The following is a 16369-nucleotide window of genomic DNA, read 5'->3' as shown; positions in this document are numbered from 1 at the left end:
GTAAAATGGCACATGGGGGAGAGCCAAACCTGACACTTAAGTAAGAAGTAAGTACTTCAGGGCAGCTGAAAAGGTCAATAATATCACATGCTGCCAAGATAACAAATAATGACTGAGATGTGTCTATTGGATTTAGCATGAAGAAACCTTTGGTGACTGGCAAAACAGTGTCAATGGTATGGTTTCCTGGAAATCAAATTACAGTGGATCAGGAAAAATGTGAAGAATGAGTAAGTGAGACAACAGTGTAGACAATGCCTGTATTACATTGTACCATTAAAGAGAAGAGAGATAGAGGAGGAATGATGGAGGAATTTGGTTTCAGAAATGATGAGGAAGATTTGAGCATGGTGAAAATTGGAGAAAAAGGAGCCAATGAGAAGAAGAAATTGAAAATCCAGGATATGGGGATGATCAGTAAGTCACAGTGACTTAGAGAGTAGGAAGCAATGGGATCTAGGGTGTTGTGAAGGGAATAGGCAGTGTCACTTCTTCCATTTTAAGGAGAGGAAATGAGAAAAGAATGAGTGGAGATGCACATGAACATCTAGCTTGGCTGGCAAGAACAGGAACTAATATATTGTCTATAGTATTATCACTTTAATATCTTCACTCTCTTTCCTCAGAGAAAGTACTGTATGTTTTCCCCAAAGCCAATATGGGGTAGACCCAGAGCATTCTGATGACTTCCCATGTGAGCTAGAAGACACTCATAAGGAATGAGCCAAAATACATCGAGTTGGAGACCCAGGCAAAGTAACCGTAATCGAAAGGCTGCCCTGCTAACCTCATCGTCCCTTCACACCAGAGAGGCCTCAGATGTCATTTATTATGAAGCTTAAGACAGTTTAGCCAACTCCAGGCCAATCTAGGACAATACTGCTATTCAAGATTTTTTATCCAGGGATTAACTGGAGCCTAAGTGTCTGTGCTAATGATCCAGTACACTTTTGTGGTCAAAAGGAAAGTTTGTGAAAGCAGTATCAGGCTCTTTCCAGAGGTATTCTCCAGTTTAGTGTTCTTCACTTTAACATGCACAAAACCACCCAGGGAATTTGTTAAAATACATTTTTTCCTGGCCCTACAACCAGACATACTGATCAAGAAGATCTATGGCATGGCCCAGGAACATCGACTATTTACAGCCACCCCCGAGTGATTCAGGTGCAAATGGTTCACTCTAAAGCACAATGGAGTAGTAAGGAACAGAAAAAAGTGAGAAGAAATCAGGGCAACTTATCCCACTCTGAGCCTACCTCTCTAGGTCCTAGTCTAGGTTCTAATTCTTTGCAAAACCAAGAGCCAGCAGAAAGAAAACATAAATAAAAGAGACTGCAGACCTAAGTTGCTGAGCCAATAGACTAGCAATTATAGAAGTTTAAGGAAAAATGGAAATTAATCTACAAAATGATGTTCTTCTTAATACACGGTTCTTTGTTCTCCTCATCAGACACTGGCAACCTTCACCAACTAAACCGCTTCCATATGTCATATGTTCACGAGAAAGAAGCCAGTAATAACCCATCAAACTGCTTTCTCACTGGTTCCAAGACTGAGAAGCCTGGGCATGTAATAATAGGATCACTACTGTGTGGTGGGACAAGCAGGCTGGGACAAGCAGGGGTTCCAGCTTTGCACCTCATTATATATCTTCCCAACTCCACTTGGAATTTGCTCTTCCATTTTCTCATTTATAAACCTTTTTTTTTTCCATTCAACTCTTCTTTGCCTATAAATGTACTCAAATATACTCATTCCTAAAAAACCAAAACAACATTTTCCTCTGTTCTGTTCCCTAACCTCTCACCCTATCTTTTGCCAAGAAGCTGGTTGACAACATGATGTGAGGTAATTATCTTTGTTACTTAGCTTCTCATTTTCTCTGTAATCTAGCATTTCTTAAAATGGGGTTTGCCTCACACTATTTTGAGATGTTTGTTAAACATGAAGATGTTTGTGCCTCATTTTAGAACTACCAGATCAGATCTTTTTCTGTTTTGATGAGCCTCTTAGGTTACTTACAGAAACTAAAGCTTGAGAACAACTGCTATGATCCATTATATTCTGGATTCCACTCCCTATAACTCTAAAGAAACTGCTCTCTCCAGGGTTATTAATGACCTTTCAACAGCCAAATCCCTTAACTGCATCTCATTCCTAGATTGGACTGCCACATCTCTACTTTTTGCTTTCTAAGATATGTTCCCTTTGGAAACAAGTTTCTGGGACAGATTTTCTCCATCAACTTTTAGGGCCATTCTCCTGATGTTCCCTTTCCTGGCTCTCATGGATCTGCTCTTCCTTTTTAAACTCCTTCTGGGTGATGCCCTTCACTCTCAAATTCACATCAGCTCCCATGGCACTGCTATCCCAGTTGTTCAAAAGGAACACACACTCACACACACACATTTTATTAACCTATATTAATATTTTAATATATCTCTTTTAATCTTTTTAAATAATATCTTTTAATGTATTTAATAATCTCTCCACTACTCTAAGAGAACCAGAGCTATAATGATCATAACAGTAAACCAAGTACTCGATATTGTCTCAGGAAGCAAGCCTATGCTAAATTCTCCTATGAAAAGACCACATGGCTACTTGGTGTACACGAATGAATTCTAAGTGACTCAATAGCAGGTTTTCCCTCAAAGTGGAAGAGATGCCCCTCAAAAAAACCATATAAGAGTGTAAACTCCTTCCACATTGCATATGGTTGACTCTGTGATTCATTTTGATGAATAGAATGTGGCAGAAGTCACAGAGTAACTTCCAATGCTAGGCTTTAAGAGATCTTCACATTCTGTTTTGTTTTTTGTTTTTTCTTTCTTTTTTTTCTTTTTGGCTTGAAACATTTCTTATAAACCTAGCTCCCATTATATGAGAAAGCAAGTACCCCTGTGGACTGGTCTGTGTCTGGGCTGATTTCTCAAGCCAGGCTCTAAGAATTTCACAGCAGAATGTTAACTACCTTTTGACCCTGTGGAATCTAAAATACACAAACCTATCTTTAATCACCAATGTGGAAGAGCCATCTCTTCAAATGTCCATCAGAGAATTCAACCAAGAATTGATTGCCATCCATCACTTGCCAAATGCTCACTTGAGACCCTGGATATTTAAGTAATAGATGACACTCCTTTGTTCACTCATTCCAAATGTATAAGACATGTAATATCTAGCCCCTCACCTAGACCATGCAGAACTAAAGAAAGAAAGCATGGCCCTTGACCTAAAGTAACTCATTGACTTGTAGATAGGAATAAAAATTACAATATAATATTATATCTGCAATTCAGAAGTAGCACAAGGAAGGATTTGATTAATACTGTCAGGGATGGAGATATGAATAGGGGTTACAGAAGTCTTTACATAGAAGATAATGCATTAGCAATGTTTCAAAGGCAAAAAGTGAAAAAGAAAATTCCAGAAACAGGGAACAGCATTTCCATTTCCATTTCTATGGATGCAGAGAAAGAAGTCCCACTAGAGAAGCAGGCAGGCATCACGAAAGGCCTCATAGACCATTCTAAGGGGTCTAGAATCCTGCATGGACTACTAGTCTTAAGTCAGATGAATTGGAATTAAATCTCCACTTTATTTCTTACTTGTCTATAACATCAGTAAGCAATTGAAACTTCCTGGCCTCAGTTTTCCCATCCATTAAAATATTATCATAATAATTTGTCCCACTATTAACTCAGGGCACATAGTTGTGAATAAGACAGACATAGTTCCTGCCTTCAGAAAGCTTATAGCTAACACTGCTCTGAAAACTAAAGTTGTTAACGTGCCTAGCATAGTACCCAGCACAGAGTAGATACTCATCTATCATTAATACTTAAAGGAGAGTAATTTTAATGAAGTAGTGTCAAAGGAAGGCTAATGAATTCATCTTTGAGCAATAAAGTTAATTTTGCAAATTTTGGCCAACTATTGTCACCTCAGTGTCCCACTGTAAACATCATCATATCATAGCTATGATGCTCTTTGGAATAATTAACAAACCTGTTGTCATTTCACTTATCTAATTTTGTTTTAAACACTTATTTCACTAGAATACTTTTGTTTCAAGTAATGCTACTAAAATCTTGTGAAACTAATGTTCTACCATGGAAAACAGTCATGATTAAGAGCATTCTTTGCTCTCCCAGCACTTAAAACCACTGAGCTGAGGAAAGTTGCTTAAGCTCTCTATAACTTGATTTCCTCATCTAGAAAACAAAGAGATAAAACACCTAACTCACAGGTTGCTTTAAGAATTTAAAGAAAAAAGTCTCAAACCATATTAACTACTCATAAACAGCAGGGACAACTAAAGGTTTTCATTGTACATTTTAGGGGAAAGCAGTAACATTGAAATACTTTAAGAGCTACATAAATATTTATAATAAATTGTATGCCAATTTGAACACTAGAATCAAGGGCATTATTTGGCACTATTTATATCCTGAAATGGCTGAAAGTAACATCATAGTACATTTTTAAAAACAAAATGTATTGTCTTCTGTTCGGAACAGTATCAGAGTGGTCCATCTAAAAACAGAGCTAAATAATCTCTAGTGGTTTCCTATAAACTATAAATTATAAGAATTATTTCACGTTCTTCCTACTAAATGATACAGAAATATTATTTTCTCTTGTGTCTTATAAGAACAAATAGCTAGAAAAGTAGCATCTAGAATCAAATCTATGTCTGCTTTAAGTCAACAAGCAAGTATCCATGAGTATATTTATAGCTATGAATGCCATAGACATATTCTATTTCTGCATAAGCATGAGACTTATCTTTTCCAGCAAAATACTCTATGTGAGGATGAAAACATGCTTCAGCTCTGTTCCTAAATCTCACTATACTAATTTTATTCTCATCTTCGTTTCATTGCCATCAAAATCAACCTCATCAGCTCATCAAAAAACACTATTAATACCTGAGCTTGGTACTGTGCTGTGCAGCATACAAAGTGCACTGAGCTTCCAGATTAAACAAGTAATTATACAAATGTCCTTTAGTGCACATTTACCAGCATAAAATCTGCATGAGGGGAAAATAGCCAAGCAAGCCAAAGTTACACATTTCTAAATACAAATACACCACCTGAGTTAAAAAGAAGAGGCTTAATAAAAATAAACAGCTTTAAAAGAGAGATTTAAAGCCTAAACGCAGCTTAGGACAAGTTGTGACTTTTCTATATTACATAGGCATTACATCAAAAAACAGCACACTCTACCAAATGGACTAGAAGGGATCCTCATTGGATCCATGTGCAAATAATCCTCTCTCCTTAAGAAATGTATTTCAAGTGAGAAAGTTAGCATCATTTCCACAGCATAAAAATCCTAAACATTCTCTATGTTTTATTTCCTTTACTGTATTTCATTTCATTTTTTTAGGAAGGGCCTGCAGAATATTGGTTAAAAAGAGAGAGATGAAGAGAATGTAGTAAAACCCTGAAATGCCTAACTTTTACCCTGGAGTAAATAGAAATAACCCAAAATAAAGACCGTCAAAAATAAAGACTCTGAAAAGCAAAAGCATATCAAAAATGGACTTTGAAAAACAAAGCAATAAAAATTAAGAATAATAATAAAATCTCACAGGTCAGTTTATTTCAGCTTCCACCTTGACACATGTATCCCTTGGGTAACATCTCACTATAACTACATGTAGGGAAGCATTTAAAGACAAGAAGGTGGGCAACTCTATCAAATGTTCTTCTTGAGAAATACATGCAGAATGTTCAAGCGAGGCAGGATCCTAGCAAACACGTAGTCTAGTGGCCCAGAGCATTTTTCTACCTAAGATATCTGATGGATCACCCTCTTATCACTATCACCACCAAATTCCTATATTGCCCTCCACAGCAAGACAGACTTGATTAGCAAAATGTTGCACATAAAGATCAGCAGAAGATAACACATAATGTACACAATATAAATTATACCAGCCACCATTTTTTTTTTTTTTTTGAGACAGAGTTTCACTCTTGTTGCCCACACTGGAGAGCACTGGTGCAATCTCGGCTCACTGCAAACTCCGCCTCCCAGGTTCAAGCAATTCTCTTGCCTCAGCCTCCCAAATAGCTGGGATTACAGACACCACCATGTCGGGCTAATTTTGTACTTTTAGTAGAGATGGGGTTTCACCATGTTGGTCAGGCTGGTCTCGAACTCCTGACCTCAGGCAATCCGACCGCTTTGGCTTCCCGAAGTGCTGGGATTACAGGCATAAGCCACCACACCAAATTTTAATAATTACATTTTTGTTCCCCTGTACAATTTTATAATGAGTAAATGTACAATTTTCATGATGCTTTTGAAATCCTGAATATATACCCTGTGTAGAAACGACTCTGCCTTTGCATGTACTATAAATATCAGCATTCCAGGTTCTTACTGGAGAATATAACTAGTGATTGCATCATCAGTTTTTAGAAGTCTGGAATTCTGTTGTTTTTCAGTGCCTGCCAAAAGACTGATTTTGTGTGTGTGTGTGTGTGTGTGTGTGTGTGTGTGCAGGAGTGTTACTTTTGGTATTTAAAAATTGCCTCAAATCAGAATAATTTTTGCTTAAGATACACCTAGAGAATAAAAGCTTCTTAGAGTCTAACAAAGCTCCACTCATTTTAAAAGTATTCCAACAATTTCCCTGTAGGTTTGAGACCATTCCAAGAGTTTTATTGCCATTTTAATTATTTTTTTTTTTTTTTTTTTTTGAGACGGAGTCTGGCTCTGTCTCCCAGGCTGGAGTGCAGTGGCCAGATCTCAGCTCACTGCAAGCTCCGCCTCCCGGGTTCCCGCCATTCTCCTGCCTCAGCCTCCGAGAGTAGCTGGGACTACAGGCGCCCGCCACCTCGTCCGACTAGTTTTTTGTATTTTTAGTAGAGACGGGGTTTCACCGTGTTAGCCAGGATGGTCTCGATCTCCTGACCTCGTGATCCGCCCGTCTCGGCCTCCCAAAGTGCTGGGATTACAGGCTTGAGCCACCGCGCCCGGCCTCATTTTAATTATTTTTTCTTAACTTGCTAGTAAATTTGAACATGTTTTCTATGTTTATTAGTCATTTGTATTTTCTCCAAAACCAGTCTGGGCACCTATGAACTTCCCAAAGGTCCTGATGGAGTCATCGTAGAATTGGAGGAAGGGAGTAAAATTTTTCAGGAGAAGAGGAGAATAATAGGAAAGGGAAATTAAAGGATATAAGTAGAGGACAAATTGAGTGGGTCATTAGCAGGCCCAATTTCCTGCCCGTCCCTTGATCTGGATTCCTCTCTCTTTGCCCTTATTTCTTCCAGGACCAATTCTTTCTCTTAGTCCTTTGCCTCTTTTCCCTAGGATAATATATTTTATCCAAAACCTTTCCTCCAGCTCAGTGGGCTCTCAGACCTAGCATTTGCTCTGTCTCTCTCAGCTGGAGCAGCATCTAAAGAAAAAGTGTATAAAAATATTAATCATCTCTTCCTTATAAAAGAAAAGGGGAACAAGAGCATTGGAATTTAATAGTGACACATTAGTACTGTCATTTTGCTCCATTATTGCAACCATGAAATATAAAATCGAATTTTCCCATGTTCAGTTCTAATTGCAGAGCATTACCAGAACAATATGATGCAAACCCATTTTTTTCACCCATTCTTATAGTTCTAATATCTAAATTCTTTCCTTGGATTGAGCCAAACCATCTAAAATATATGCATGTTCCTCACACAGATTCCATGCTTTGTATTAATTGCTGCACCTGAGGTATCTTTTCCTGTTCTGCCCTAGATTTTCATTGAAAGTTGAAAATCTGCTTTAGAAACAGTTACTTAAATAATGGTATTCTATGAATATATCCATAAGTGGTAAAACTAAAAAACCCTATATGGGAACAATGCTCTCCAGTCGTACAAGAAAAATTACCTCCAAGAAGGGAGGCAAGAGACAGTGATGGGAGAAAATACATAACTGTGTCTATGTATTATTTCTTTATTAAAGGAGAGATTTGAAACATACTTGGAAAAATGTTAAAAATACTTGAAGTAATATTAAAAATATGTTAAATCTGGAAACTGAATTATATTTTCTACAATACTTTTTTGCATATTTGGAATTTAAAATCCAAAACTTAAGCATATAAAGAAACCATCACATAAAGCTCACTAATTTATTTGAGTGAAATTATTGCAAACATCATCCTCTACAGAAGCTTTTCGCAAAATTTAATGTGCATACAAATCACCTGGAGGTATTGTTAAACTGTGGATTTGACTTTAGTAGGTTTGGGTGAAGCCTGAGACTCCACATGTCTAACAAGCTCCCAAGTGAAATTGGTCCAAGAACCATAATCTGAGTAGCAAGTCTTCAAAGTACACCACAGTGTCACTTTGTGATTAATGCATCTGATAAGTCTCTCAGAAGACACAGTTCCAGGAAAAGTTATGCTTATCCTTAGTAATTGGTTGATTTTTACCTTGTAGATGCTATAAATTTTGTTTCCCACTTTGTCTTGGCCACTAGGAAGCTCAAAGGTAAATCACTTATCTATCCTAGAAACTGCACAAGACCACAAGGCACACATTTTTATGAATTCACTTACTCTCGGTTTTTATCCATATTTTCCTTTTGTTATAATTTTGATACATATACACTTTACTCCATTGTTATATATCTCTTTTCACACACTCTTTCAAGTCCTCTTAGCAATGAAGTTGGGCATATTCAAACTAACTCAATGACTGTTTCAAAGGAGTTCACAGTCTTATGGGGATGAGTGATGTACAAAATTAGCGTGTCCTACATAGCTCTATTTGGGATCTATAAGGCAAAATATCTAATTCTGCATTAGAGTACCTGGATTATTACTGTTACTAATATCATTCTTAACATTAACATTTATAGGCATAATAATGATTGCAACCACCGATTGAATGTCTACCATGCTGCCTGGCACTGGACAGGTTATTTCATCTTATTTTATCTCATTTACTCTTTTATCATTTATTGCATGTAATCCCACCTATTAAATCTGTGGGATTTATCATCCCATTGTCAAGGCTCATCAAGATTACTTACACAGCTATATCAGGGTACAGCTAGGTTTAAAGCCCATGTATGGGTATCACCAAAGCCCATGTTCTCATTGTTAAACACGATGCCTCCAGAAGCTTCACAGAGGAGAAAATGCTTAGTCTGAGACTTATATGTTGAGAAGAAAAGTTTAAAGCTGCCAAAGAGACTAAGTAGGATGAAGAGGGAGGAGGAAGAAGTTATTCCAGATGAAGGGAGTACCATGTGCACACACGGAGAAATGTGAAAATACAGAATATGCTTAGAGATTCATAAGAGGTTCAGAAAAGCAGCAATATAGAGCCAGCATGGGAAAGAAAGACAGATGAGGCAGGGATCAGACTCCAAAGAGACCTAGGCACCTTATCGAGGAAGCAGATGTTTATTATGTAAGCAATGAACAACTATAAGGCATCAGGCAAGAAAGTGAGAAGGTTAGATTCCGGCTTTTCAAATATCCCTTTCATGACTGTATGGAGGATGTATTAGAAAAGCATGAGGATCGAGGTGGGAAGATGACATTGAAGGCACTTGCCACAATTCCAATGAGTGTCCAAACTGAAAGAAGGGACAATGACTTTGGAGAATGGGTCTTACTGGAAAGGTTTTCAGAATTAGATAATTTTAAGACTTGATATCATTTAAATACGCTGAATGGGCCAGGTACGGTGGCTCACATCTGTAATCCCAATACTTTGGGAAGCCGAGGCAAACAAATCACTTGAGACCAGGAATTCAAGACCAGCTTGGCCAACATGGTGAAACCCCATCTCTACTGAAAATACAAAACTTAGCTGGGCGTGGTGGCATGTGCCTGTAGTCCCAGCTACTTGGGAGGCTGAAGCAGGACAATTACTTGAACCAGGAAGGCTGAGGTTGCAGTGAGCCAAGCTCATGCCACTGCACTCCCAGGCAACAGAGCAAGACCTGGTCTCAAAAATAAACAAATATGCAGAATGAGGGAGAGGAAAAGGTTGAGATTTAATCCAATACCTATATTCCTGGCTTGATAAACTGAGTGGACAGCAATAAGAGACTGAGTGGGATAGGTCAGGAGACAGGAAGATGACAGCTATATTTTAAGTGCTTTAAGATATCAGTGTAGAGGGTTGGAGCCAGGAGAGAAAGAAGAGGCATCAATTGTGTGTTTGTGGTTACAGAAACTACAGGAATGAAAGGTAACACTCAGCAGCAAAACATACAAAATGAAAAAGAGCCATAAAATGCCAATATTTAAGATGCAGGCTAAAAACTAAAAACTTGAAAAGTGTGTTGAAAAGGAAGAGCAGGATGTAGGGAGAAGATCTGAAGAAATCATATCACAGAAACCAAATGTGGATAGAGTTTGAAGGAGGGAAAACTCAACAGTCTTCAATATCTTAAGAGACTAAGTATGATAAATATTGAAAACTTTTCACTGATTCTAAAATTATAATGCCATCTTTAACCTTAAACAAAGGCAGATTCAGAAAAGCAATTGATAGACTGCAGTGGGTAGAGATGAAGACATGGAAATAGCAAAGGCAGGCTATACTTTCAAGAATCTTGGCTGAAAAAGGTAGAATCTGGAGTGGCTCCAGCAGCCTTTCTGGTATAGGAGCAAAAACCAGATCTCTTCACTGAAAATCCAGGAGTGCTGATCTATATCTATAATGAGAGAGTAAGGCAGAGGAGAGGAAGCAAGGGTAACTATAACAGTATCATTGAACTACTGTTCTTATGGTCTAAGGCAAGTAAGGAAAAGAGTAAACCCAGAGAAGCACTGATAGACATGGAGAAAAGTGAAGAGTTAGAGCAAGACAGTAGTGATTTCATGGAGTCAGAAAACAAGCCAAATAGAAGGAAGAGTCTGCGAGAGTTAAAAGATCATGTCGTTATTCTAAGAAAAGCAGAGAACATGTGATGAAGATTTGACAACAGGAGGATGTTCAGGAATTACAAAATCAAAGGTGAGATCACGGAGCTGGGTTGCCTTTGTGAAGTTGGATTGGAGGTGCTGGAGTCTACGATATGGAGGAGGAGAGAAGCTGGGTCTCTCATGGGCTTTCATATAGACACTGTTATCCCTCCAGATCATGGCAGGGGTTGAAGTACAGAGAAAGACAAAGTTTTTGTGTGGGGGAATGAAATGTGTGGAAGACCCAAACAAGATAAAATAAAGGGTTTATTAATAAATATGAGTTTACATGGGGGTAGAAGTGAAATTGCCTGCAAGGAAGCAACAGAAAGAGGCTAGAAGAATTCTGACTTCCTGCAGGACCATAATAGATGGCTCGTGGAAGAACAAGCATCCTCTATTCTTTACCATTATGAAGTGATATTCTGGAGCTTAGGATAAAGACAGGAGGTTCTGTGAAGTGACTGAGAAATATACTTGTTACTAAGGTACTGTTTCTCAGCTTTAAAACCATGCCCTCTACTCTGTTTTGTGATTCCAGGGTGTGACTCTGAAAACTCTTAATACTTATTTCTGCTTTGTTAGCTGCTCCCTGTTAAGCTCTGACATTAGGGGGCACCAGAAGGAGACTGAAAGATGGGAGAAGGCACTGGGTCCTTCCTGTTTCTCTAGGATGACCTCAGAAATGTTGCTTCAACCTGGTAGTGGCTGTTTATTCCAGTAGTAGCAAGTGACTCCCATTTGCGGTTCTCATATTCCCATTCCAGCCTCATGGTTCCCTCTCAGAAACATCACTCCAGTTGTCCAGGGTCCCCTCCCTGGGGGTCTGATTCCACCTCTGCTGGGCTGCTCCTCTCAGCCTCTAAATTTTAATAACCTCAACTTCTTAATACTGCATAATCCATTTGTTCAGAAGTTTACATAATTTAATGTTAATTTTTAATAAACATGAAAATCTAATGGTTGACTAAAAAATTTTTGAAAATTTAAACATTTCAAGCAAACAAAAAAATGCATAGAATATGATGAGCTTCAAGAATTCTTAACATGTTGCTATGTTTTCACTTTTAAAAGAGGAAATAATTACAAGTAGAGTTGAATCCCGTTTGAACCCACCCCAGGCCACATTTCTCTCTTTTCTTCCCTCTACAGACTTGACCAATATCCTGAAACTGGCATGTATATTTCACATGTATATGTTTTACTAAGTATATATTTATCTAAAAACAGTATACAGTATGTTTTAAATTTTGTAAAGTGATATTCTCTGTATGATTATGCAACTTATATTTTCACTTATCATTGGGTTTTTTAGATTTATACCTGTTGATTCATATGCCTCTAATTCATTTAGTATCTTTGTTTATTACCTTGTATAGAACAGCTAGGATAGAGTATTTCTTCTATCCACTAATCATCATCTCCATTTTCTAACCTTTCCTGGAATGTGTCTTAGAATATGTGCTTTCTACAATTTAGTAGAATGGTAAAATATTCCCTAAGGTTATCGCACCAAATTATATTCACACAAGCAGTGCATGAAAGTTCCCACTGCTCCACATACTCAGCAACACTTGATATTTTCCAGACTTTCAGTTTGTGCCAACCCAATAGATGAAAAATAATATCTTATCATTGCTTAATCCAAATTTCATAGTTCCAAGCATCTTTTGATCTGTTTACTTGCTATATTAGTTTGCCTCTTCTGTGAAGTCCCTGTTCATACCCTTTACCTATTTTATTGGTCCATATATCCTTTTCTTTTCAATCTGTAGAAATCTTTTATTTGTTGTATATTAATTCTTTATCGGCCGGGCGCGGTGGCTCAAGCCTGTAATCCCAGCACTTTGGGAGGCCGAGTCGGGTGGATCACGAGGTCAGGAGATCGAGACCATCCTGGCTAACACGGTGAAACCCCGTCTCTACTAAAAAATACAAAAAACTAGCCGGGCGAGGTGGTGGGCGCCTGTAGTCCCAGCTGCTCGGGAGGCTGAGGCAGGAGAATGGCGTGAACCCGGGAGGCGGAGCTTGCAGTGAGCCGAGATCCGGCCACAACACTCCAGCCTGGGCGACAGAGCGAGACTCCGTCTCAAAAAAAAAAAAAAAAAAAAATTCTTTATCACTTATATGCATCCCAAGTATCTGGGAGAGTTTTACTTTATATTTTCCTATTTTTACATAACTTTTTGATATACAGAGATTTTTATTATTTTGACATAATTAAATATATCAATGTTTTTCTTCTTGATATGTGGGGGTTTTGGTCTTAAGAAATGCTTTCTAAGAGCCAGATGCAGAGCCAGGGAGGCCGAGGCATGAGGATCACTTGAGGCCAGGAGTTTGAGGCCAGGAGTTTGAGACCAGGAGTTTGAGACCAGGCTGTGCAACATAGCAAAACCCTCTCTCCCCCCCGCAAAAATTAATTAGCTGGGCATGGTGGCACTTCCCTGTAGTCCCAGCTACTTGGGAGGCTGAGGCAGGAGGATTGCTTGAGTTCAGGAGTTTGAGCTTACAGTGAGGCATGCTCACGTCACTGTACTCTAGCCTATCAGGGTGACAGACCAAGACCCTATCAGAGAGAAAGAGAGAAAGAGAGAAAGAGAGAGAGAGAGACAGAAGGAAGGAAGGAAGGAAGGAAGGAAGGAAGGAAGGAAGGAAGGAAGGAAGGAAGGAAAGGAAGGAAGGAAACAAGGAAGGAAGGAAAGAAGGAAGGAAGGAAGTTCTTCTGCTCTCATATTCTGATATTATATTTTCTCTTATATTTACTCTGAAAACTGTAAACTTTTGGTTTTCACACCAAGATGTTGCATTTATCTAGGATTCTATGTGGATTTTTTTTTCCATGTGTCTAAACTACTGTCCTACTATCATTTGTTGAGTAGTTTCCCAACACACCCATGGATCTGTTCCAGTTTTCATTTAGGAAGAATTCTTTATCAGGAGTCTCCATTCTAGTCTATTTGTCTACCTCTATTTCTGTAACACTTAACCTTGATTACTATAACCTAGAGTCACTAATGCTTCCTTTTTCTTCATCTTCAGAAAGTTGTTTTGGTTATTCTTTGTACTTTTTCCTCCATAAAAATTTTAGAATTAGTTTGTAATCTTCCTACAAACCCCTGTTGGAATTGTCAGTGAAACAGAAATTTTAACATTCTTTATCAGACATTTTCCAATCTCATCCTCCCAACAAACCCAAAAGGTAATTGGGTTACTATTCTATTACTATTTTATGAGAGAGAAAGAGAGAGAGAGACACACACACACAGAGAGAGAGAGAGACAGAGAATAGATGATAGATAGATATAGATCTGAAATGTTTAGTAACATGCCTAATTTCATAAGGCAGGGCTGAAATATGAATCTAGATTTCTAAATGGTGCTGACTTTTGTGTGTGTTTGGCTGGTCTGTTTATTTTTAAGATTGTGAATATCCCTTTTTTCTATCAATAGCCTTTCACACTTTTTGGTATAGTAATCTATACACAAGACTTGTTCAGTGCTTTTGTGATTTTAACCATAAAGAGGAAGAGAAAAACAAGAAGGACATGATGAGTAGTGAAAAAAAGGAAAACCTCCATTATTTTTTTTACCTGAACATGCGGTCTTTTTCCAAGTCATAGTTTCTCTGACCTTCAACATGCCAGTCTTTTATTTATATAAAATGAGTCTTTATTACATAGATCAGAGCAATGATGGAACTGGCTTCTTTGCTCTTGCCCTGTGTTTTTGGTTAACTTGTGTGGAGTTCTGTGATAACAACATAAAATTCTCTAAATTGACTCTGCTACTGTTTTTGGAAGACATGCTTAGAAATATTTGAAGAATTTCCTTTTTAGAAACAGTTCAATAATTTTTATAAATGAATATCCAATTATGAACAGTAGAAAATGACCAAGAAAGGAGAGAATCTAAAAACACATGCTATTTTAAGTATGTTGGTTAGTAAAAATATTTTCTAACCACAACCTGAAGTTTTCAATGTGTATTTTACAAAGATTTCTTAGAAACTATGCTTAGATTTTACTTTGCCTTAATGTTATTTTTTCTATCTTTATCTAAAATCCATCCTGAGCCAAAAAATAATTTTAAAAAATTTGAAATAAATATGTATTAAATTATAAGTTCATTAACCAATCAACTGTAAAATGTAAAAAAAAATTAATTAATTAAAAATTCCACTGACTTAACCCACTCAAAAACTTTAATAGTACATAATATAAAGTCTTATAGTATTAAAGGTGTTCATTAATTTGATTTTCCAAAATTATATTTTGTTTACTTTCATCTGTGAATCAGTACTGCTCTTTAAAATTGTATGATCTTTTGTTGAAACAGAAAACAAATCTGCAAAGATATTATTGTTATTACTGATAGATAAATAGTTTGCAATTTGAAAGGCAGGTAGGAATTATTATGGTGTAAATGCATGTCAACCAGAAAGACAAATGACTGAAGTATTACCTGTTCTCCCCACCACCTCCCCCAAACAAAACCCTAGCTTCACTGTGTGGGAACACTTCCAAGAAGCAATATTCATTCTGCTAAACATCTTCCACAGTATGTAGCTATTGGTACCTCAGGACAGACTGAAGAAAAAGAAAGGGAAACAGGAAAAGGGGCAGACAGCTGGATTAGACTGTGCTGTGTATATTAGTGATGGGTAGACTTCAAAAGACTTAGAGGTTCATTTTGGACAGGTGCCCAGAGATTCTCGGGCTTACCCCAAAACCTTCCATAACTTCTGATTTTAAAATTGAGCTAGAATTATTTTGAGACCAGACTTTTGGTCTTCAGTCATATTCCATACCCATGGTCCTTACAATAAATGTAAGCTAAGAGATTTAAAACTTTCTGAATCCTGAAAAATGAGATATCTATTTTAAATACTTACCTAACAAAATACTATGTTTTAAAGTCTTGAAAAAAGTCAACATTTTTTCCAGAGAAGTAGAAATGTCTTAAAAACATTTACCTCTTGAGTCCAGTTTTAAACAGTGTTAACGATAACACTTTTGAGCATGTTTTGAGAGACAGGTGAAACCTTCATTTGAGTTCCAAGTCATCTATGAAGATTGGTAACTTTACATCTCTGATTAATGTATGTCCTCATCCACAAACTCCCAGTAAGTGGTAGCCTGAGAGGCAGCCTCTCAAGGTGATACACCATTGATATGGGTCTTGTATATGAATGAGAGACTGTCTGGAATAGTTGACAGGGAATTTGTCTGTCACTCCAGTTGCAGGACCTCCTTTTAACTGAGCACAGTGAGGGTTAGCCTTTAAATAATATGATCATTCTTTAGTCTGATGATCATGTGTTTAATTAAACGTGCTTCTTAAACGGCCCATGTAAGATTTATTATTACTAACAAAGCCTACTATGGGAAAAGTTACTTTTACTAGACGCTGAAAATTATT

Source organism: Trachypithecus francoisi, unplaced genomic scaffold (genome assembly GCF_009764315.1).
Source record: "Trachypithecus francoisi isolate TF-2019V2 unplaced genomic scaffold, Tfra_2.0 Lachesis_group1, whole genome shotgun sequence".
Taxonomy (NCBI): Eukaryota; Metazoa; Chordata; class Mammalia; order Primates; family Cercopithecidae; genus Trachypithecus; species Trachypithecus francoisi.
Note: the sequence above shows the minus strand (reverse complement) of the source record.